Here is a 22,093-nt window from a genome sequence, read left to right as displayed (position 1 = left end):
CTGCAGGTGCAGGACTAGCTGAAAAAGCTCTGCGTGGGCTGGAGACAAGAGATAGCTTAGCACAGCCTTGAATACCTGGAGAGGCAGCGAGGAAGCCCAGCCCACAGCTGCTGGGCTTGTTTCAGGCTATGGTTCAAGGGCCCTTGGTGGACTGGAGAGCCCTGGCGCGAGCACACCAGCCCCGCAGAGACTGTTATCCTCACAGGGGGAAGCCAGTCTCTCCCCTTTGGTGTTAATTCAGCAAGGCAAGGAGAGGATCACAGTCTGTTGTGCACAGGGGGAACAACACAGAGGGAGGCAGGAAGGATTTCCCTTGCTGCAAAGCCAGGACAGGATGGGTGTCGCACTGCACCCTGCATCCCGACCCCAGCATCATTCCCCCACCCAGGGCCAGATACACTCCTCAGCAGCACTGGGGGAGCAGAGCACAAGCAGCCCAGGTGAGGAGCTGGGGCTGGCAGAGACAGGCCAGGAAGATGTTTCCCAGGCCCTCCAACCACCACCACAAGCCCTGGAGCTGCTGCTTCATTTGCCTGTATCTACACCCAGCCCCTGACACCCTGGCTGTAAATATTCCAACACCTCAGCCTCAGGGAGGCAGCCCTTTTAGACCACATTGCAAACACTTGCACACAAGGGCAGGCTCAAGGCAGAGGCATTAACAGCTGAAGTCCAGGCTGAGAACCACGACTGCAAGCCAGAAAGGAAGACCCAGATCCCAGGACAGCTGTTACCACAACGCCAGACTACAAGTCCAAGCAAGATCTTGGTCTAGCCTTTATTTCTGGTCCACAAAACAGAAAGAGTCCTCCCAAGATGAGGGTATAATTGGATTCATAAAACTTTGAGGAGCCGTAACACGGATGAACTGCTTGTCTGATCTTTGTTGAATACGGTGCTTGCTTTCCACCCTGCCTGGCTAGGGACTTCAGAGGGGGGCTGTATTTTCTTGCCAGCTCCTGGGAGGACAATAGAGGGAAGGGTTACAGGATCCCAGTCTACACATGCTGCATTTCACAGCGCTCAGAGGCAGGAAGACATCCCCAGCTCTCTGAATCTTCCTCTCCTCTTTTTGACTGCAAGTGGGTTGAGCCCATGAAAAAGTGCAGCCGGGAAAAGCCCAGTGAGCTCAATACCCCTGGGAGCTGCAAGGACATCGGGGAGATGCTAAAAGCACGTGGCAGCTGGCTCCTCGGGCAGCCTGTCACTCAGACCTGCTTTTGGAGGGCCCTGAAGAAGGATTTGTAGCACTTGTAGCACGGGCAAGACAGATTTTTCTTGATCTAATGCTGTCTGTGGGGCCAGTGAGGGACAGCAGATTTCTGGTAGGCCTCCAAGCCTCCCTCCCTTGCCAGTGATGGCCAAAGAAAGTACCTGTTGCACTGGCACCCAGGAGAGATAATGAACACGGGCACAGCGTCCGAGCTGTGGTCTCCATCCAGCATCACGGCAGGAGCTCTGGGGAAGACAGAGGGCATTTATCCCAGCATCCCATCACTCAGGCGCTGAGCAGAGTGAGGTGCAGGAAAGAAGTAGCGAGTGACAGCTCTAAGTGTGAAGAAGTAATTACAGTCCTGTTTCCAGTGACATTTCCCTTCCCTAACCTCCCAGCTTTTCTCCTGCTGAACAGCAAGGCCCTGTTTCCACACGCACTCCCCTCCAGGCAGGCTGACTGCAGCAAATGGAGCTGCCCTGCTCAAGCATCACTGCCTGCCCTCCTCGAGCACACGTGGGAAGCAAGCTGAACGTCAAGAACGCCAAGCACTTCGCCAGCAGCTCCCAGTCACAGCATGGCATCCGCATCACTCCAAAAAACCTGGTACCTCCCAGACCGACAGCAGCTCTCGGAGCGATCGAGCCAGAGCCAACTTTATCACGTGGAAGAAAGGAAAGCCAAAAAACTATTGTCCAGCCTGCTGAAACCACTGGTCCCCTGAGGTCACAAATCCCAGCCACTTTCAGGAAGTGATAAGAGGCAGCAGGGTGTTAAGCTGTCCACTCCAGCTCCGAGTAAATCTCAGAGCTTCCCCAAAGCTAGGCACGGAGAAGAATGGCACAGCTTGCCTGAAAGCAGCTCCTGGCCTCCTGAACAGTAACATTGCCATCTAGAGGCCCTCTTGCCTTGCTTCTGGAAGGGCCTGGTAAAACTTGGTAGGTATTTCCACCCTCCTGAGGCTCCTGCACAGAAGAGAGGTGTTAGCAGGGCCAGGGGCATGAAGGTGCATGTGTCACACTCCAGGAAAATTTCAATACCAGGTAAGGAATTTTAAAGGGTACTGCAATACTCAGCTGCGCTATTTCCTTGGGAGCACTTGGACACACGGAGGCTCAGCCAGAGCAGGGATGCTCTCTGCACAGCTCTATGTAAGGCTCAGAAGGAAGAGCAGGGTCCCAGGTCCCAGCCATGCAAGGGGGGAAAATGGGTCAGAAAATTCTACCCCCCACTGAGGAAGCCAGGCCTGCACCCAACCCTCCAGGGCTGCAAGCCAATGGTTGGAGGCAATATCTGGAACCACATGGGTCTGAACAGAAGATCTGGAGACCTAAATAAATCCATCACAGATCAGTCCATGAGAAAAAAAGCCAGTGAGCAGGAGGAAAGGACAGCTTTTGGAGATGCCAGCTGAGAGACTCAGGCTTTCACAGCTGACCAGACAAAAAGCAACTGCAGATATGGTCCTATGGAGAGCTGCAGGACAACAAATGCCGTGCAGTCCAACAGGACAGGTGTGCTTCACTAGCAGCTGCCAGGAAGCTTAAGCCAGGAGAATTCAGCCCCAAAACCCAATAATTTTGTGGAGCACAATGCAGACCTAAGCCACCTCCCCACAGCTCTAAGGCTGTGGAACCAGAGTAACCCCCAAAGGCAGTAAAGGAGCGTGCCTAACCTGTCAACATGTCACAGACTGATATCTCAGCTTCCTAACACACAGCTTCTCAAACAGCAGAGCTCAGCCTAGTTATGTACACTGCAAAGGTCTCAGCCACACGCAGCCCTCCACACTCACACCCAGCTTCTCTGTACCTTCAGTCAGGGGTTATCCGGCCACGCTCATCCTTTCTGAGGGCTCTTTTTCATTAGAGCTAAAGCCAGCAGTCCAGGAGCTGAGCGATAGAAAGCCCAGTAGCAATTCTACACCCTTCCCTGTGCCACCAGGACAAGGGGCCAGCAACCACCCCCCCACACTTCCCATTTAGCACTTAGCAGGCACCCCCAGCAGCAGCCACTCAAGTGGGGGCCCAGCAACTGCTAAATCACTCCTTGAGCAGCACCAGCTGCAGCTTGGACACTAATTGCTCATTAGCACGAGTCACCTCTCACACGGCCATCTGGGTGGCTCCCCGAGTACCACAGCCCCCTCCTGCCCAGCTCCTGCATGGTCCTGGAGAAGGGGTCTCAACCTCAGAGCTGTGCTGTGATACTTGGGAACTCAGCACCCATGCTGGTGGTGGGTGCTCTGAGCACTTTGCTGCCAGGTTAAGTCAGTAAATATCCAGCTTTAGGCAATTCTGCAGCCAAACTATGATTTTTGTGCTGCTCGGGGCTCTCAAGGACAGTCTTAAGGATCTAGGCAATTTCTGTCAGACTTTTTGCGGAGCATGGCTCATCAAGCTGATACTCGGTCTTGATCACTACAGTGACCAACTTCCCAGAAAGAAAATAAGAAACCAAAATAAGTAATTCCTCCCAGCAAGACCTCTCAACTTGCCATTTTAAAGAGCCGCAGCTCCTGGATGCTGTTTCTTTGCCCTCCGTGGTGCAGCAGGGCCTAGAAGCAACAGCAGTGGTTGGGATCCCTGATCAGCAGAGAGGGTCAGGCCTGCCAGAAAGGAGCATGATTCAGGCAGCAGACAAATGCCCCCTTTGGGCTGCTCACGGTGTCTTCCCCTGGTACGTTCAGTGCCCCACGGTGGGCACACACCTTGCACCAACCTCTCTGTATGTGGCAGTGCACATCGTGGTGCAATCTGCACCTTTTCAAGCTCACCTGGGAAGCACCCTGCTCACACAGTCTGCAACTTCAGGCACATCCCCAAATCCAGATCAGCGCTTAGTAGGGAAGCCTTTGTCAGCAAAGATTAATTTCTGCAGTTTGCAGCTTTCTACCTGAGCTACCTTGGAGCTTGAGCTGTCTGGGGAGGAAAAGAAAAGATAATAAAATCCTCTGAATGCATTGATCAGAAAGAAAGTCTGGTTGGGTGTCCCACAATAATGTCACATTTTTACACTGGTGAATCTGCTAAAGAGTAGGAAAAAAACCAACCCACCACCTGAGTGGGGAAGGCGAGAGTCTATTTAAAAAAAAAAAAAAAAAAAAAAAGCAAGGGTTTTATAGAGAAACCACTATTTGTTCTTAATTAGGGCTGGTCCAGACCAGGTAACAATTACTGTTCTTGTGCCCGGAGCCACGCTTAGTGCTTGCTAACGGCTGAGTAAGAAGACACCCCGGGATGAAAGCCCCCGGCGCCTCTGAGGACTGACGATGGAGGCGAAGCTTCCTGGTAGCTTCTTCTTCTCCCTCTCTGCGGTGAGATTCGTGATGGATGCCTGAGTCCCAGCCCTCTTCTCCCACAACACATCATTCGATTTGCCGCAGACGTGGGGCTGGAGGTCTCCGGTAGTGCTCAGCGTGCCAGGAGAGGTCAGCGTCTCTTTGAATAACGTCCTCGTGGAGCGCCAAGAAGTGACATCAAGCTTTGCCCCTTGCCACCCCCTTGGCACAGCGAGGACGCCAGTCAGCGCGGGGGTTCGAGGAGGCACATTCCCTGCCGTCTCTGGCTGCCCATGCATGATTTATACCTGCTGTGTCAGACAGACATTTACATACACTGGCACGGCCGTACACACTGCCTCCCCGCAGCTGCAGTGGGGCTTGCCCTCAGCGAACCCATGTCCCCGGGGAGCAGGGCTGGAGGAAAGCGCTGGAGCCAGTGGGGAGGCTGCTGGGCACCCCGTTATCTCCCTGCGGAGAGCCGAGCAGAGCCCCATTACCTGCTCGTGCGTGGGGCATCTCCTGGGAGGGCACTCGGGAACGGACCCTACCCGGTGGCTGGTGGAGGGCTCACGCTGGCACAAGGGGATGCACATCGCAGGACGTTTGCCTCCCAACATCCATTTCCCAAACTCCCCTCCCAGCCACAGCACGGACCTGCAAGCCTTTCTGCTGCTCCCTGACCCTACTTTGCCAGGCACAGCTGGTTTGCAGCTCAGGCAAACCAGTGACGGCAGGCAGCTCACGGAGCAAGGAACAGCCAAAACACAGAAGAGACAGTCCCAGCCGCAGGGAGAGCAGCACCACAAAACGGGCAGGTTTTGCAGAGCACAGACCCCCAGCCAGCCCAGAACCTAGCTATGAAGTTCCCCCCTCTTCCCAGCATTTTCAATTTCAAGTTACTAAATGGTTTTATTAAAACAACTCCGAACATCTCACACCAGGACAGGACCTGTGCTGTGTTTCCTCCTTTCCCCCCTCCCACCCACCTCTCCCTTCGCCGCTGCTCACCAGCCCAGACAGGAACGCACGTGAGCAGCCACCTGCAAGCACCCCGGAGGGCTCTGGAGCCTGCAGTTAATATTTACAGCGGTGTTTCTGCTTCTGCTGCTGCCTCTACCCAGCAGGGCCGGGGACGGTGGGGCTTTCAGGGCAGCGCTGCGAAGCACTCAATCTGAAATCACAAATATCGTCCCGCCACCGGTTGGCTCATCGCAGGGTCTTCCATCATCGTGGCCAACTGGGACCCTGGGTGATTTTCAGCTGCAAAGTCAGCATTCAGATGGGGCTGGTGCCGCTCTCCCTGCAAGGAACATCATGTTTAAAAAACAAAGTGCAGCTAGGGAAATGGCGGGGGGGCGGGGGGCAAGAGGAGAGATGCTCATTTGTCCTTGGCAGAGCAGCGCCGAGGCTCCAGCAAACACGCAGCTTTGAGGGCAGGGGAAAGCACTGGCAGCTACAAATTACTAATCAATGTCGGGTAACAACAACAGCAGCTAATAATGAAAGGCTGATCAGCTTACTATGGCAGTAATTATTCCTGACACCAGCCCTCTGAAGGGGCATCCAGGCTTAGCACGCTGTCTACCATGATGATAACCCAAGATAACTAGAGAAATTTTGTGCTGGAGGAAAGGAGGGGGAGAGGTAGAAGGGGGGAAAAAACTCAGCAATTAGCTAGACTTGTGGTGCTAATTACACTGTGAATGGTGTGCAGGCTTTGTCAGAGCTAACTTGAGCCTTACCCACGATGCTGTCGAGGTACGCGAGGTGCCAGCACACCTTGCAGAAAGCAGCAGTGACAAACGGTTTTGGCAGCTGGTTATTTTTGAGAACAACACGGCTCACTGCTGCCAGGGCCCGCTCAGCCCACCCTAAAATCTGCACCAGCCCTTTGCCATCACCCTTGCTTGGGGAGAAGCCTCACACTGCTGTATCAGCTGAAATTGCAGGGCTCCTCTCCATGTTTCCAGGTGGTGCTGAGCCTACTTTTATCAGGGTGCAGGACCAATCCAGGCTGCAAGCCTTTTGGGACGAGACACAGCCAACGTGAGACCAGAAACCTCCATTTACCAACGTGTCTGAGGAGTATGTGTTCAAAACATGCTGCCTTCACCCACCGCTGTACGGGAGGCTGTGGCTACAATGCTCTGCAGTGCTCCAGCAGCCAGCAAACCAAAACCCCCGTTGCTTCCAGCACATCCCACTCTCCACAAAAAGCCCTCACTGCCACCCGTGCCCCAGCAGAGGAAGGCTTCTTGCAGCCAGCAGGGGTAGCGACGTGAAGGTGCAAACACACGTGTGCTTCCCCCAACACCAGTGTGCTTCGTGCTGCGAGAACAGGTGAGAAAAAAACGTTAGCAGCCCCAAAGGCTTGCTATCACACATGCCTCCCTCACCCGCTTCTCTCCCAGGCAGCTGTAATTAAGCGCACCGTCTCCTTGCACCCTGCATCCATGAGGCTGCCGAATTGCTCTCTCGGTGGCTGTAAGCACTTTGCAGACATGAGCTTAGCAGCGAGGCGGCTGCTTTGGGTGCGGGTCACCAGCATAGTCCAGAGACTAAGAGATCGCAGCATCTCTATGTGCAGATCAGTTCAGCTACAGCAGCAGCCCCCATCCTCCCCAGCTCTTTCCTCTACTCCCAGGCACACTGGCTTTGTCCCCTGAAGGGGTACAGAAGGCTCTCGGGCTGCCAGGTCTTTGCAGAGAGCCCTGCAGCCTGCTACCCCTGCAGAAATTCAATAGTCAGAGATGTCAAACACAAGTGAAGGTGCCCGTCAGCTCTGTGTTCATGGCCTGCTCCCCAAAGCTGCGTCCCTCTGCCCCACCCCGCAGGGTTTTCCTGCTGATGCCCTGGAAGATCCACCCCCCAGCCCACGAGCAGCGCTGCCATACAGCCCCAAATCCTATTACAGGGCAGTGCCGGGGGGACGTGGCTCCCAGCCCTTGCTCAAACAAAATCCTATTACAACAGAGATCCTGATTCCAGCCTTTATTTACAGAAATTATTATTACAAGGGACCCTGAGGGAAATCATGGCTGTGGGCTTTATACGCTGAATTCGTCATTGCTAGGGAAGAAGCCTCGTAACGCTTTGAGGCAGATAGTGAGATGCAAACTACCTCCGAGTTACATGTCATGGAGCGGGGAGGGGAAGGGGAAAAAAAAAAAAACAAAAAAAAACACACCAAAACACAACCACAGACTAAGCTGTTGCAGGAGGAGAGGAAGGGGAAGGCATGCATATTTCTTTTGTCCAGCCCAAGGCAATTTCCATCAGCAAGGTGCACTAAATCCTTTGTACCGCTTGATTAAATTACAGCTGAGCTAAGCAGAGGCCCTAGTTCTGCAGAAAAAATAGCAGCCCGGCCTCAGCATCCTCTGCAGGACAAAGGGCCATGGCGCTGGCCGGGCAGGTGTGCAGCTCGAGGGGAGGCTGGGAGGAGAGAGACAAGGGAGAAGCTGCAGGGCTGAGGCAGTCCCGAGCCTGCACCACATGCAGCAGGCAGCTCGTGAACACCCGACAGCGGGGGGAATCAATAGGGCAAGGGGTGCCAGCGCCGGCACTGAATGTGAATGCGGGGCTGGAGCGTCTGCTTTTGGGCAGGAGGATACAGGTGAGGGAGGGGAGAGAAGCTCCACGGTGTCCTCTGGAGGTGGCACACGGGGACAGTCCTGCCTGTGGCTCCTGCACGGTGCTGCGACATCGAGCACCAATGCAGCCCCATGCTCAGAGCGCTGCCCTCTCTCCTACCTTGAGCTGGGGATACGAGCAGTGGAGGCAGGTAGCGGACAGACAGGAGGTCTCCTCGGGGCGGATCGGCCTGTCAGAGGCATGCCGTGCAGGCACGCTGTGAGCGGGCACGAGGAGGAAGAGGAATCTGACCTTATGCAAACCCGCAGTCGGCACTGAGTGAGGCACTGGAGGAGGAGGGGAGCTGCTCCGCGCTGCGAGGTCCCACAGGCTGCGGCACAGCCAAGCAGCACCATCAGGGCTATAAATTGGGGTGCTGGCACCGGGCAGACCGCAGCGACTGCTCCCAGCACCCGCAGAGCTCCGCGCTCCTGCCGCGGAGACCTCCAGCAGAAAGGTCTCCCTCACCCTGCAGGTGCTTGCATAAACAACCCGTCAGCGCTTTGCTGGCGCACAGCCAGAAAGTTTGACCCTAACGCCAGCTACACAGGTCACGGATGCTCTGACAGTCCCTGACGTGCACACATTTTCAAGCAGATGTCCCTTCAGCCATCACCATCCACTTGTCTCTAGACATTAGGCACTCCACATGAAGGTATCTCCCCCCGGTGAGGGGCCCAGGGAGGCACCAGCACAGCACAACAACAACAGGGGAAGGCAAATCCTTGCGGACAACAGCAAGGTCCCACCAGCTGGGGGCTGCCACCAGCAGGACCTTGACAGCTCTCCAGGAGGGAACCCAGAGAAATGGTGCTGCTCAGAGGGGACACAAGCACAGGGTGCAATCTCAGCCTCAGGACTTCCCAAATTTGAGGCCAGGGCCAAACCATTCTTCCTTTGTGTCTTCAGTCCTCTCGGCCTCCTCCTGCGGCTTCCTCCACCGGCAAGGGAGGCCGTGGCCTCCCTCCCCTATGCAGATTGTGGCACTGACAAGGCAGGGTAACGAGGGTGCTGGCCCCTGCGAGCTGTTTGCCAGCACTTCAAGGTGAACCTGACGACGCAGCTGCTTTCCTAAGTGTTAAGAACGTACTCCGCTCTGGCTTTTCATCTCAAGCAACACGCAGCATGAAGGGCAGCTTGCCAACACACACACACACACACACACAAATAAAAAAAAATTACATGCAGGGCGAAAAGCATCACCCCTGGGAAATCTGCATCCAAGGAAGTCTGAAAACCTCCCCCCAAAAAGTGATATAAGCACAAGGTTATTCAAATCCCTCCCCTGCTGAGGCAGTCTCTTTCAATTTGTTCAGTGGAAGCATTTCACGCCTCACCTGCAGACTGACTGTTTCCTGAAGAAGGAGGGACCATAGAAAAGTTTGAGCACAGCAGAAAGCCAAGCCCAGATCATGCCTCTTGTTTTATTGCTTCTCCCCCACTGAGGCACACCGGGAGGGAGTTTTCGGAGAGGCTGGTGATCCCGTTAGCGTCCGAGCCACAGACAGTAAGCCAAGGCTGGAAGGAACAATACAGCCCTCTTCGTGAACTGGTCCTGCTTTTTTTTTTTTTTTTTGCTCTTTTTACAGTACAATGGGAGGCTAAACTCACACTCAAATAGCAGTGCTGGGGATGAGTCAGTCTTCACTGTTGTCAGCTGGAAGAAGGATGAAATTACATCGCTTATCAGCCACGAGCCAGCAGGGGAGGTGGCTGCAGGACCTGTGAGCCAGGCTGAGCCCAAAATAGGGATGTTCCCAAAAGCCTCAACCTTTTGCTCAATTCCTACACACGCTCAGCATTGCTCCAAAGCCTAAAAACAAGCTAAACATCTGCTTGCAGAGACAGCAATCTGCCTATAGAGGAGAAAACTCGTTGGGGGTTCGATGACAATTTTAGCACCAAATTGTGACAAGTTCTTAATGTTTTCAAGCTGGGAGTCCTGCAGGGTCAACGGACATGGACTCACTGATCACAATGTCTCTGAATGATCACACCCAGCTCTTGTCTGGCCATCTGGTTAAAGATCTGTATTACTCTGACCCTGCTCTAAAGCCAAGCCAACGTTTTACGGCTTCATTTTTTAGGATGGAAAATACTCCCTACCCCAAAGCTGCAGAGCAGTGGGAGCAGAAATGGAGGCGAGCATGGGGAGGATGAACACTCAAGGATGGTCACTTGGGGAGAGATGATGGATCACAGGGCAACATCCGTGCTTCTGATGGACTCACTGAAAATCAGACATTACAGTTTGACCCCTTTTACAAACCAGTGCCTCCACTCTCGCTGCCATTGCAGCAGCCTGGCTCCACCTTAGGCACTGCCACCTTTCCCATGTAGCTGGTTCCTCTCCCTGTTTTGGCCAGCAACCAAAAAGCAGACAGCCGGCAGGGTCTCACAGCTGACAGGCCAGCTAACAAGTCCGAGACGTGAAGCAGCTGAGCAACTGAAGCCATTGGTTGCAATTACTTGCAGCAGAGCCATGCCTCGGCCGCTCCACATAAATCTCAGTCCACTGAGGTTTCCCCAAGTCCTCCCATGTTAGCATTTATTAATGACACCTACTCCCTCACACGCCTCCCTCTCAAGATGCAAGAAGGGGAAGCCTATCACAAAGAAAGAGCCACCTGATGTATTGCAGAAGACATTTCAGGAGCACCTCCCAGCTCCGAAGGCAGCTGGTGCTGCAGCCCTTTGCCCGCAAGAGAGGCGAGCGTGCTCCTGGGGCACGCTTAACCCCAAGAAGCCGTGACTCACCGACGTTTTCCTTCCGTAATTTGGAGTGTAACAGGCTGCGTAATGCCAGCTCAGGCTCAGTGATTCACATTGGAGGGGATGTGTGAGAGATCACCTCTTACCCAAATGGATATAATTTTGGCTGACAGCTGTAATGGGCACCGGAGCCCTGCTCTCCGTGCGAGATTCAGCCAGAGATGGCTGCAGCCTTCGCGAGGCCCAGCTCTCTGCCTGGAATACAAAGGGAGCAGCTGGCATCGAGATCGGTGCTTCAGGGACTGCGAGCTCAAGGCGGCTGCCTTCCCAAACGACCACGTAAAGCAGATAGAGGAGCTGCAGGCTAATTTGATGATTTAATCAATACGATAATTCTATTAATTCAATAGTTTGATACAAAGCCACTTCCTTTCTGTTTGATTTACCTGAGAGAACTTCATTTCAGAATTTTCATAGCTTAGCTGATCAAATACATAAACCAGGAAACGTGTTACTCAGATGGATTTTCTTTAACTGCAAATTGCAGGAGAGGCAGACCAAGCAATGACCCAGCAACCACGCAGCACGGCCCCGAGATTCCCACCTACAGTCATCACACAACCCCCTGGAGGCTCATCCCAAATGTAGGATGTTTCCTGGGCTGTGGGGCAGACGAACCAGGAGCGAACCCAGCAGAGAAGGGAGGTGCTGGTGCACCCATGTCCTCGTGTTCCACCTCTTCTGGAGGTTCGTGTCCCACCTCTTCTGGAGGTTCGTGTCCCACATCCAGCCTGGGGTCCAGCCACCTCTGGTGAAAAAGGACTGCTATCAGGTTTATAGCTGTTTCCATTTATAGGAAGAAGGAGTAATGAAGTGTCCTCCTTCGGGAGGTGCCTTTTTTTAGCTGTCGAACTGTTTTAACTTTGTTTCCTAAGGAAGCAGCAGCCAGAGAAGCCAACGAGCACTCCCACCTCCCTTGCCCGAAGGCATGTTCGCATGGTGAGCACCATCCTCCGTGGTACCACCTCGGAGAGAGCCACTGCAAGAGGCTGACAAGCCATGGTAGGAGCCTGCCAGGCTGCAGCAGCCCCTCCACAAGGCAGGGAATAGGCATCGTCCACCCCGTCCCAAAGGTCCCCCCGTGCCACTGGGCAGAGAGGAGAAGAGCAGCTCCCAGAGCTGGGGGTCTCCCCTTTCCCTGGGGTGTGCAGCAGCCTTACAGCAATAACACACACAGGCACGTAGTAACTCCCAGTGTCACCACAGCCTGCTTTCAGAATTATCTTTTTTTTTATTCCCCTTTCCCCACCTGACAATTAGCCAACGCCTGACACTGCCAGCAGAGATGCGGTAAAGGCAGCAGCAGGTCAGCCTCCTTCAAACAATTCCGGGGTCTTCCTGCCAGGTCCCTCTCTGGGTATCACCATCCCTCCAGCAAGAGAGAAAAGCCTCTAAATTAAAAAGGTCTGGACAGCAACCCACCAGCTCCCACTCCTGCCCTGATCAATGAAGCTTGCTAATTAAAAGCAGTTGACCTGAGCAAAGAGCGGCTTGGAGATTAGCCTGAGGGAGACAAGATTTAAGAATTAAATTACTTGACTGGTCTGTTCCATTTTATTCGACAACCCTGGTTTTCCCTCCTGCCACACATAGGTAAACGGTGATTTTGAGGACTTGGTCCCAGTTTGTAGGGGCACGGAGCAGAGAACGAGGCTCTGCTGTTTAATCCACCGCCAACAACCCCGTCCGCGTGCATCCACGTGGGGCTGTCGGAGCAGCACTTGTCTGACTGCCAGGTGACAACTGCAGAACAGCCAGGGGGCACCTCAGTCCTCCAGCTTGATTAACTGGTCCTTTGCACCCTGCCACAGCACTGGGACCACAAGCAAGCATGCAAGCAATCCCCCTGGTGCTTGCTCTGACTCCATGGCTGGGGCCTCGCTGATGTATTCACCTCTGCCTGTAACCCCGGGGAGATTTATGCCTAGCAATCCAAGGGGACGACCACCACCCAAAAGCACGAGTGCCGAGGTCAGGTCCCCATCATCCCATCAACCAGTGAACTGCTGGTTTGAGAATCCCACCGCAGAGGGCTATAAAACAGACGGGAAGCCCTGAAGCACCACCGCACATAGCAAACATGCTGGGTCTCGTGTCTGGGGCCTCGCACTGTGCCCTGGAAGAGCAGCAAAGCAAACAGAGGGCTGCGCTCTTCGGAGAGCTCTCACATCTAATTTTCAGAGTTGCTCTGCCCTGCTCACGTCAGTGGGAGCTGCAGAGCCTCTGGAAACCCTGCTAATAGGAGGCAAAGGAGAGGAATGTAATGCTTCCTTGCTTCGGGAGAATTGGCTGGAAACATGGCGTTGTTTTATCCATACGAGAAGAAATTCTGGCTCAAATATGAAATAGGCTCTCCTTCAGACGGTGATATTTCAGGACCTTCGCCACAAAATATCTGTAATGGAATTTGCCCAGAACATATGCATTTGCACAGGGAGAAAGAATATTCCTGGGAGAAAAGAGCAGTTTCCTTGCAGAATGCTCGGGGGTTTGTGTATGTTCCGCATATAATCTTGGCACTTGTTTTCTTTTTAAAATCACTGTGTTGGAGTTGAGGGGGATAAGACCAAGAAAAGGAGCCATGGCAATCTGCTGTGCATAACTTATTAATCCACTGCCCTGTTCCCTCCTGCATCCCTTCTCTTTCCCCATTCCAGACCCTTTCTTGCTGGGATGACTGGGGAGCTCTGGCACTCCTTGGGCTTGTGCTTGCTTCTAGAGGAGGTTGCTTCTGGATAAACTGCTCTCAGGGTCCTAGGTGATGTATCCAGTGGTGGTGACACTCCTGGCCCTCCTCTCCTATTCATTTCTGGCATGGCTGCAGAGCCTAAAGGTTTTCCCCATGCTCCAGGCCAACCTTCAGCTTCCCTTCCTCCATGGTTATGCTCTCTTCTCACCATCATGCAGCCTGCAGCAACCTGCTATTTTCCAACCAGCATGGTTTGGACACACCTGAGACTGGACTGAACATCAGTGCAAGGCAATTTCTACTGCAGCTGCAACTCCCAGACTAAAATAACACTGCATAGCTTCCTCCAGTCCTCTTAAATATACTGTCTGTAGGGTGAGACAAGGAAGTGACTGCATAGCATCCAGCAAGAGGAGCTGGTCATAAATTATGACCCTAATGTACTACCATCAGAAAAAAAATAAAATAAAATTGCCTACCTGCAAATGCCAACCAAAGGAAAAATAATACAGCACCAGAAATGAAAGCAAAGCCAAGCTGCATCCCAACAAGCCAGTAACCCTCTCCACAGAGGAGGGTAAGTGCATGGCAGCAGGTGTGGAGTCACACACACCTCACTGCAAAACCACAGATCGGCCCCAAAGGTGCCTGGGGTGGAGGAAAGCCGTACAGCTTGTGGGGGGCAGCTAGCCTATGTGGACATGTGGCTGATGCATTGCTTACACAAAGGTGTCTGCGATGTACCGAAACGCTGTCACTCAGAGCACAAGCCCTAATTCCCCTGCTGCTGTCACCGAAGTAACCCCTCGCTTTCATTACCGGGAGGGAGCCGATTGCAAAACCAACCACATTTTCTTCTGAAGGGGAGAAATTTCATCGGCACGCAGAAAGCCATCCTCATCTGACTTGTGAAGAAAGAGATTTCTTTCAAGAAAGCTCCTCTCTCCCGTGACACCTCCCTCCTGCCCAAGGCGAGAGCAGCAGAGGAAGGCGTGAAGAGCAGCAGTGCTGGATAGTCCATCAGAGCAGGGTGCTGAGCCACAGGCCCTTCCAGCTACCTGGCTGAAATTCAAATGCTGGATTAGTGTCTCTGGCACATTCTTAATAGGAGGCAAAGGAGAGGAATGTAATGCTTCCTTCCGGCCTTGCAGATCTATGAACCTCTCCCAGGTAGCAGACAGTCTGGCCCATCAAACGGAGGCTAGAATCAGAAATGAGGCCCATTTGTCAGATAAAATACCTAGGTCCGAGGAGCCAAGCTGAATCCGTATCAGGCAGAGATGCTGTAACAACACGGCAGCAGCTGGGAGCCCCAGTCAGGTGAAGGTCAGGGCTGCTTGGCATTCAGTGCAGTCACAGGCCTCTCAGAAATCCAGAACGAGCAAAGGACAAACACCTCCCCTTGGCAGGCTCGCTCCCCTCCAGCTGCATTTGATGGGCTTTGAAGGTTGGGAGCTTGGCGGGGCTGGCCGCAGCGAAACAGGGAGGAAAATGGACATATGGCAGGAGAGGTTAATCCTTAAAAACAGAAAGTGTTTTCGTTCATCTTCCCTTTGGTCACCAGGGTGGCGCCAGCTGTGACTTGTGTGCTGGGACTGAAAGGCAAACTCCAGCTGGAGCTCTCAAGAACCGGAGCCACTTCTATGTCTTCTTTATACTGAGTTGTGGCTTCCGTAAAAAGGAGGGTGACAAGCCCTGAAGGTGCCCTTTAGCCATGTAACAGGAAAAGTACCGTGAAAGACAGACCTTGGTAGATCGCGATCCAAACGGGACGCACACAGCATCCCTCGGGGTCCGTGACAGCTTGCAGCCACCCGACAGCTCCGGGCAGGGCTCGGGCACTGCCTTCTGCCCAGAGCCCTTCAGCGGGTACAAGCAAGCGGGAGGGCTGCTGTTGCTCCCAGATTTGGAGCAACATGTCCCATTTCTACCACCAAATCCCTACAAAAGCAGAGCTTTCCCACCTCCCCCTTGGACAACTACAAGGACCAGCAGCTGGAAGCCCCTTCCCACTGCCAATCCCAGCGCCGAAGGACCTGCCATCTGCGCGGCAGCCTGCCTCCTCCACTGATTTGTTAAGTTTTTTGCCCTGATTGCACGCCTTGGGCAGGCGACAGTTGCTTTGTGCAGGACTTGGAGGGGGGAAGTTTTACAGCTTGGCTGCTGCCAACGCACAGATGTTACAGGCTGGGTCACGGCAAGGTGCTAAAGGCCTTCAGAAATGTTGCAAAGCATTAATTATGTTCCCGCAGCTGTTCTTTAACCCTCGTACGCTTCTCCTTTCTTCCAGGGGCTGCCAGAATGACAACTGTGAACGGGAAATCAAAGCAGGAGGCTTTGAAGGGAAGCAAAGCAGAGACGCTAAAGGTTAAGAGAAACAGCACTCTGAAAATAGGCTTTTTTTAAAGCTGCTTGTCCCTGCCATTTTTTGGAACGCCTCCTCCTCTCCCACTTGGTGCAGCGCTGAATCCAAACAGCACCCAAGGAGTGACAAAGAGCCCACCCAAACCCCGAGGCATTGTAAAGAGTGCCTCATCTGGAGGGCCAGCAAGTGCCGACGAGAGCAGGGATATGGCTCTGCTCCCGACAGCCAGGGCTCCTGTCGGGGTTGCCCGGGGGAAACTCTGCTCGCCCGAACCCTGCAGACCCCACTGCAAACCCAAGCACCACTTGCACAGCCCCGGGGCTGGGCTGCGATGCAGGGAAGTGGTCTCGCCACCACCAGCAGGATCCCCCGTCCTCTCACCCGAAGCTGCAGCCCGGCAGAGCAGAACTCCTTTTCAGACTCGCAGATGTTGTGTTCCTGAATCATCTGCCCGCACGGTTTGTGCTGGTGAGAGCAAACGAGATTGTTTCTGGAACCCTTTGTGCTGCAGCTCTCTGCACAATGAGCTCCCGCACACTTCCAGGCTAAATAACTTTTTATGTTAGAGATGAAGTAGGGGGGAGAAAAAAATACAGTCACAACAACAGCAAGCAAACAAGCAGAGGCTGTAGCAGCATAACAGCACGCTCTTATGGAAAAGCAACGCTGCTGTGCCTGCACACACCCCAAACTGCAGCATCTTCCAGCACCTTCCACGTTTAAAAAGGCAGGAAACTAACTGAAGATGACCAGCTTTGCCTGACATCTCCTGGACACATCTTCAGCCGGGGACGGTCACGACACAGCACGCTGGCCGGGACCTGAACTTGTGCTTAATGGACTCGGCTGCTGCTGCTCTCATCGGCTGCTGGCACGGGTATTAGCTCCATTGCCATCTCTGGAGCTCTGATAACTATAAAAGCCCGATGGACAGACCTTGAAAAGAGATCCACAATAGCTTTAACCACTCTGAGCTCCGGGGCCGTGTCACACCTGACGGGGTGAAGGAGTTTCCTCCAGGCAGCTCAGGGCACTTCTCCTCCCTCACCCAAGTGGCTGGTGCCAGCCGCTCCTCCCTGCTGGGGACACCACGGGGGCACGCAGCCCCTGCAGGGGTTCATCTCCCCCGTTCCTTCAGAATAGCAGCGGGAATTGGGGATCACCACCATCACCCCAAATCAAGCTCACAGTCCTTCCTCGCTGGATGGGTTGTGCCCTTACCACCACGCAGACATGAGCTCCCCGCTCAGGTGGGCTCACGGCCAAATGACATCAGGGAAAAGGATTGGCTGGGACAGCCTTCCTGTGAGACACCTCTGGAAACTCCCACGCTGCTTAAATATCGAGGCAGGAGACAACATTTTCATCTGCCTAATAGAGCTCTTCAAGCCACACGCAGTCACGTGGCCGAGGCTGGCTATTTTAGAACAATGCTCAGCCGAGACTTTTGTTTTCAGCAGAATAATTTAACACCCCTCTCTCGCAGAGTACTTTTGCCTCCAGATATCAGAGCCACTCAGAAAGGCAGGGTCAGCTATTCCAGGAAGGAAAAAAATAAATAAAAATAATAATAAAAAAATAAAGGCAGCAACAAAACCCACAGCACCTGTGATCCCAGGAGCAGAGGCCCCTACCTGCCCCACATCCCCTGCCCTGATGGAGGAGGCTTCTCCAGTGGCCGCTCTCCTCTGATCTCTCCACTTCTTTTGCGAGCAATTTTTTTTTTTTTTTAAATCTTTTTCAGCCTCCAAGTTCAAGTTACTTAAATTTCGCAGAGGGGCTGACATGTTCTGATGAAGACGATCCCATCGGTGTTATTGTCTGGCTGCCAGCTCCCGGGAAACAGGCAAGGCATGAGGGCGGATGCTGTTTTTAACTGGGGGCCGCGTCTGACTCGAGCGTTCGGGGAGTTAATGAGCGCTGTGCGGCGGGAGGGAGGGCCGGGGGAAAGCAAACACAGAAAGCTTTATTTTTACATGTCGTTATTTTTGTAAGAAAGACAAGCCAGGGACTTTATGGAGAGGGGCATAAAGGGGATTGTTTAACAGCAGAATTGCAGGTTTGCGGCTGGAAGAGCCTGCCAGGTCATCCTGTGTTCCCACCCCGGGACAGCCAAGGTGTTCACACAGACACGCTGCAAACCTAGGGGGACAGCCTCTGCTGCCCTCCCCATGCACAGGGTGGGTCTGTGTGATGGGGTGAGGGGTCTCCAGGCTGTGCAGGCACCCTTGGAGCACCCACGCCAGCTCTGGAAGAGGCTCAGGCCACTCAGCACCACGCAGGCTGAGGCCAAACCCTGGAAAAGGTGGATAGGAGCAGCACATCTGACACTACTCCCCTTAAAGCAGCAGGGAACAGGTTAAAGGAGGAGATTTATAGACATATATCTTTGCCAGAACCACCAGGTGATCATGTGTACACATTTCTCTACTCTAAGACCTAATTTTCCACCATTTCCCTTGATTTGCTGTTCCTTTTCTCCCATTTCCTTGATTTAGGGCCCAATTATTTCTTGTCCTCTTGCCAGTGAAACAAAATATTTCATAAGCACTCCTGTCGTCTCCCCCCACTCCCTCCCTCCTCTGGATGCTGGTTTCAATGCCTGACTCATGCCTCGTGTTCTGCAAAATTTAGAGTATTTTAGTGAACACCTAACGATGATTTTACCATTTTTCACAGCGATGCAAATGGGATTTGGCACTGATGAGCTCCGTGTTGGAACTTAAGCAATTCTGTGGCCCCCGCAGCTCTGGCAGGTCTTTGCAAAGCAATCCCTGGGGACTGTCACCTGCAGACAATTTCCTTCTGACAAGGCTGTTTGCGTCCTTCAGCAGGGACGAGCCCCACACTCTGTGCAGGGATGGGAAGAAGGCAGACGAGAAAACTCTGAAGCTCACCTGGATCCTGAGCAATCCGCAGATGTAAGTGGTTTGAGTGCAATTTCCACACAAGGGTAACATCAGTGAGAGCAACAGGACTGTGCTAGCACACGGCAACGCTCTGGCTGGGCTGGGCCAGCGGCTGGGTTTGTCGGGTCCACATCAGCCCTGGGTGCTGCTGCAAGGAAGAGCTGGGGGCTGCCACCCCTGCACAGGCAGATCCTTGTCCATCAGCTTACAGACAAGTTCTGCCCTCATTAAAAGGAACCATACAGAATCTGGAAAGGACAACGCTGCCTGTCCCTGGCAGGCCCCTGCTCTAATATTCCAAGTGCAATCAAGTCTTTGCAGTGGTTCACCACAGAAGGAGCCCTGAAGCCCACCCCTCACTGCAGCAGAGGACAGACGGACGTCTGTCAGAGCACTGAGCACCAGCCCGTGGGAATAGCTCCAGGCAAATGCTCTCCTCTCCCCTTGGAGCAATGGCTTTACAACAGCTTTCCATCCTTCTCCCCCTGCCCGGGCCCATGCACGCACAGCATACAGCATTTCTATAGCATCCTCCTACCAGTTCCCATAATCATTTCCAAACCTGTCACAATACAACACAACCATGAAAAAGACAGTTAAAATGCTATTTCAATACTGGCAACCTTTCTCAGGGAGATATATCGGTAAAGTTTGGTGAGGAAGGTTAGGGGAATGACAGCACAGATCAGGTCAGAGATTCCCTAGCCTGTGAGGGGGGAGAAAAAGCTGTTTGCTCTGAATCAAGTAGAGCAAGGACTCAAAACCGTGTCTCCCGTGTTCTGAACTCATGTCTCACATCCCAGCTCCCACAGCCTTCCCCATAGCCAGAGTCTCTTCAATGTACACACACATCCAGCAAGGGGCATCTTCAGTGGTTCCAGTCCTGCCAGTGGCTGGTGGCAACAAGGAGGAAAAATCCGGCATGCCTGGAGGATGTAGAGGAAGGGATAGGAAGAGGCACTCTGTGGCAAACCGTCCCAGGTAGTTCAAGCTACGTCTGCTTTTGACCCAAAAAGAAAATTCCCACAGCGCAAGGAATAGTTTCCAAAACTGATTTTGGAAACCTGGCTCCATGCTCAGCCATCACTGATGGGGACAAGAAAGTTGGACACATGCTGGGGGACACAGAGACCAGGCCCTAAATGCCACAAGAGAAAGATCGCTGCTAACACAAGAAGGGACGGGCATCCCTTTCCTTACCCTCGTAGGATCAGCCCTGCCGACTGCGCTGGCCTGGGGCTTGCTTGATTAACGTCACTTCTAATTCCTCGTGCAGATGGGCTGGCTGGCAGCACCCCTCTGGGTGAAGCGGGCTCACCCCAGGCCCTGTGCAGCACACCAGCTTCCCCCCAGGGTGCCTGCCAGCCCCCTAAAGCCAGCATCAGGCAGTTCACATTCCTGCCAAGTTCCAGCATGGGGCTCAACATCCCTGGAAAGTGTTGGAAATAGTAAAAGCCAGCCACCGGGGCAGCTTTATATTGGATAGAGACATTCTACCCTCTAAAGTGTGTTTGGGAGGACTGCTACACTCCTTCCCTCCTCCTTCCTTATAGGAAAGGAGACAAATGTCTGGTCAGATGTTCACAGCCCTGGGCAAGGGAAGCACGACACCCTAAGTGACAGCTAACAAAAGTACTGGAGAGCAGAGCTCAGGCACAGGCAGGGACTGCTCACACACCTGGCTCGCCCTGCCAGCGTGCCATCAAACCCAGACCACCTCCGGCAAGCCCGCTGCGGGTCTTTCGCAGCATCCCCCTGCAGCCCAGGGGCTGAGATGCTCATTAGAGCAAGCAGAGCCCTAGCCCTGAACGGCACAGGAGCTGTGTTTGGTCCTTGGAGAGCTCACTAAGCTAGTACTTCTGCATGAGACGGGTGCCTGTGCACCAGAACCTAAATATAGCTTGAAAAAATAAAATCAGGCTCTACTCCATCGGAGCAAGAGAGAAGTCTTCAGAGGGTAAACCAAGACAGGAGTGTTTGCTCAGATTTATGGGGAGTCTGAATAACAACTCGGAGAGATCTGAACCAAATCCATCCCCTCGGTGGAAGTGCAACTACATAACCCTGAAAGTCTAGCTATAACGGCCTTTGCTGCCTGCCAAAATCCACAAAGAGGGGACAAAAGGTCCCTTAATGACCTTCATCAGTGACTCAGATGACAGGACAGTGCACTGCCTGCGAGTTTGTGAATGAGACAAAGCAGGGAGAAGTGGTCAGCAGCCCAGATGGCTGCACTGCCATTCAGGGGGACCTCGACAGGCTGGAGAACCTCAGCAGGTTTATGGGGAAGACAAAGCCCCATGTGTGGGCAGGCACAACCCCGTGCACCAAGAAGGAGGAGCAAAGATGAGGGAGCCAGGGTCCTCTTGGTGGTAACAGGCATGAACTGAAATACAGAAATTCTGTTTAAACACACAACCTTCTTTACCATAAGGGCAATGAAACAGCTGACCAGGTTGCCAGGGAGGCGTCCACCCTTGGAGGTTCTCCAAGTCTGCTTCCCTGGAGATACTCAAGTGCTGCAGCTCCATCTGACCCTGCTTTGCGCAGGCAGGTTGGTCTAAATGATCCCTAGAGGTCCCTCCAACATCAGCTATTCTGCAATTCTGTTGGACATGGGATTCATGGCTCCCTATTTTGATGCTGGGAATAGCAGGGATGTGGCTAGGGCCACTGCAGATCTCCCATTCCTTGTCCCACCTCATCTGGTTTCTAGCACAGGGCTGGATTCAAAGAGCTCTGGCACTTTCCCCAAAAGGAGTTGTCAAACAACCTTGAGAAAGCAGATGTCTGCCAGAGATGAGCTTTTCCATTCATCTACGGGATGGATCAGATCACAAGAGCAGGGGCAACAGAAATCCTACAACACACCAGTCCTCATATGGTAAAACATCTCCCAGCCTTTTATTTGCAAAACTGGGGCAAAAAAAAAAGACACCACGAGAGAGAAAGATGAAACTTGGTTTACTGGACCCTCCTAATGGAGCTCTAGTGCCTAGGATCAAAGATTAGTTGATTAAAATCCAATTTCAAAGCTTATTAACTTTTGAATGAGAAATGCTGCTATGGTGAGCTAACTCAGGCAGGCTATTTCTGGCTTGGCAGAAGTGGCTGGCAGGGAAAAACAGCTATTTGCTTATCAGCGTCTAGCTTAAACCCGGACAAAGCAGGCAAATCCAACCTCCCCAGACCACCCTGAACAAAGACAAAATGAGCAGAGGGACTCCCC

Source organism: Aythya marila (assembly GCF_965140915.1).
Source record: "Aythya marila genome assembly, chromosome: 8".
NCBI lineage: Eukaryota > Metazoa > Chordata > Aves > Anseriformes > Anatidae > Aythya > Aythya marila.
Note: the sequence above shows the minus strand (reverse complement) of the source record.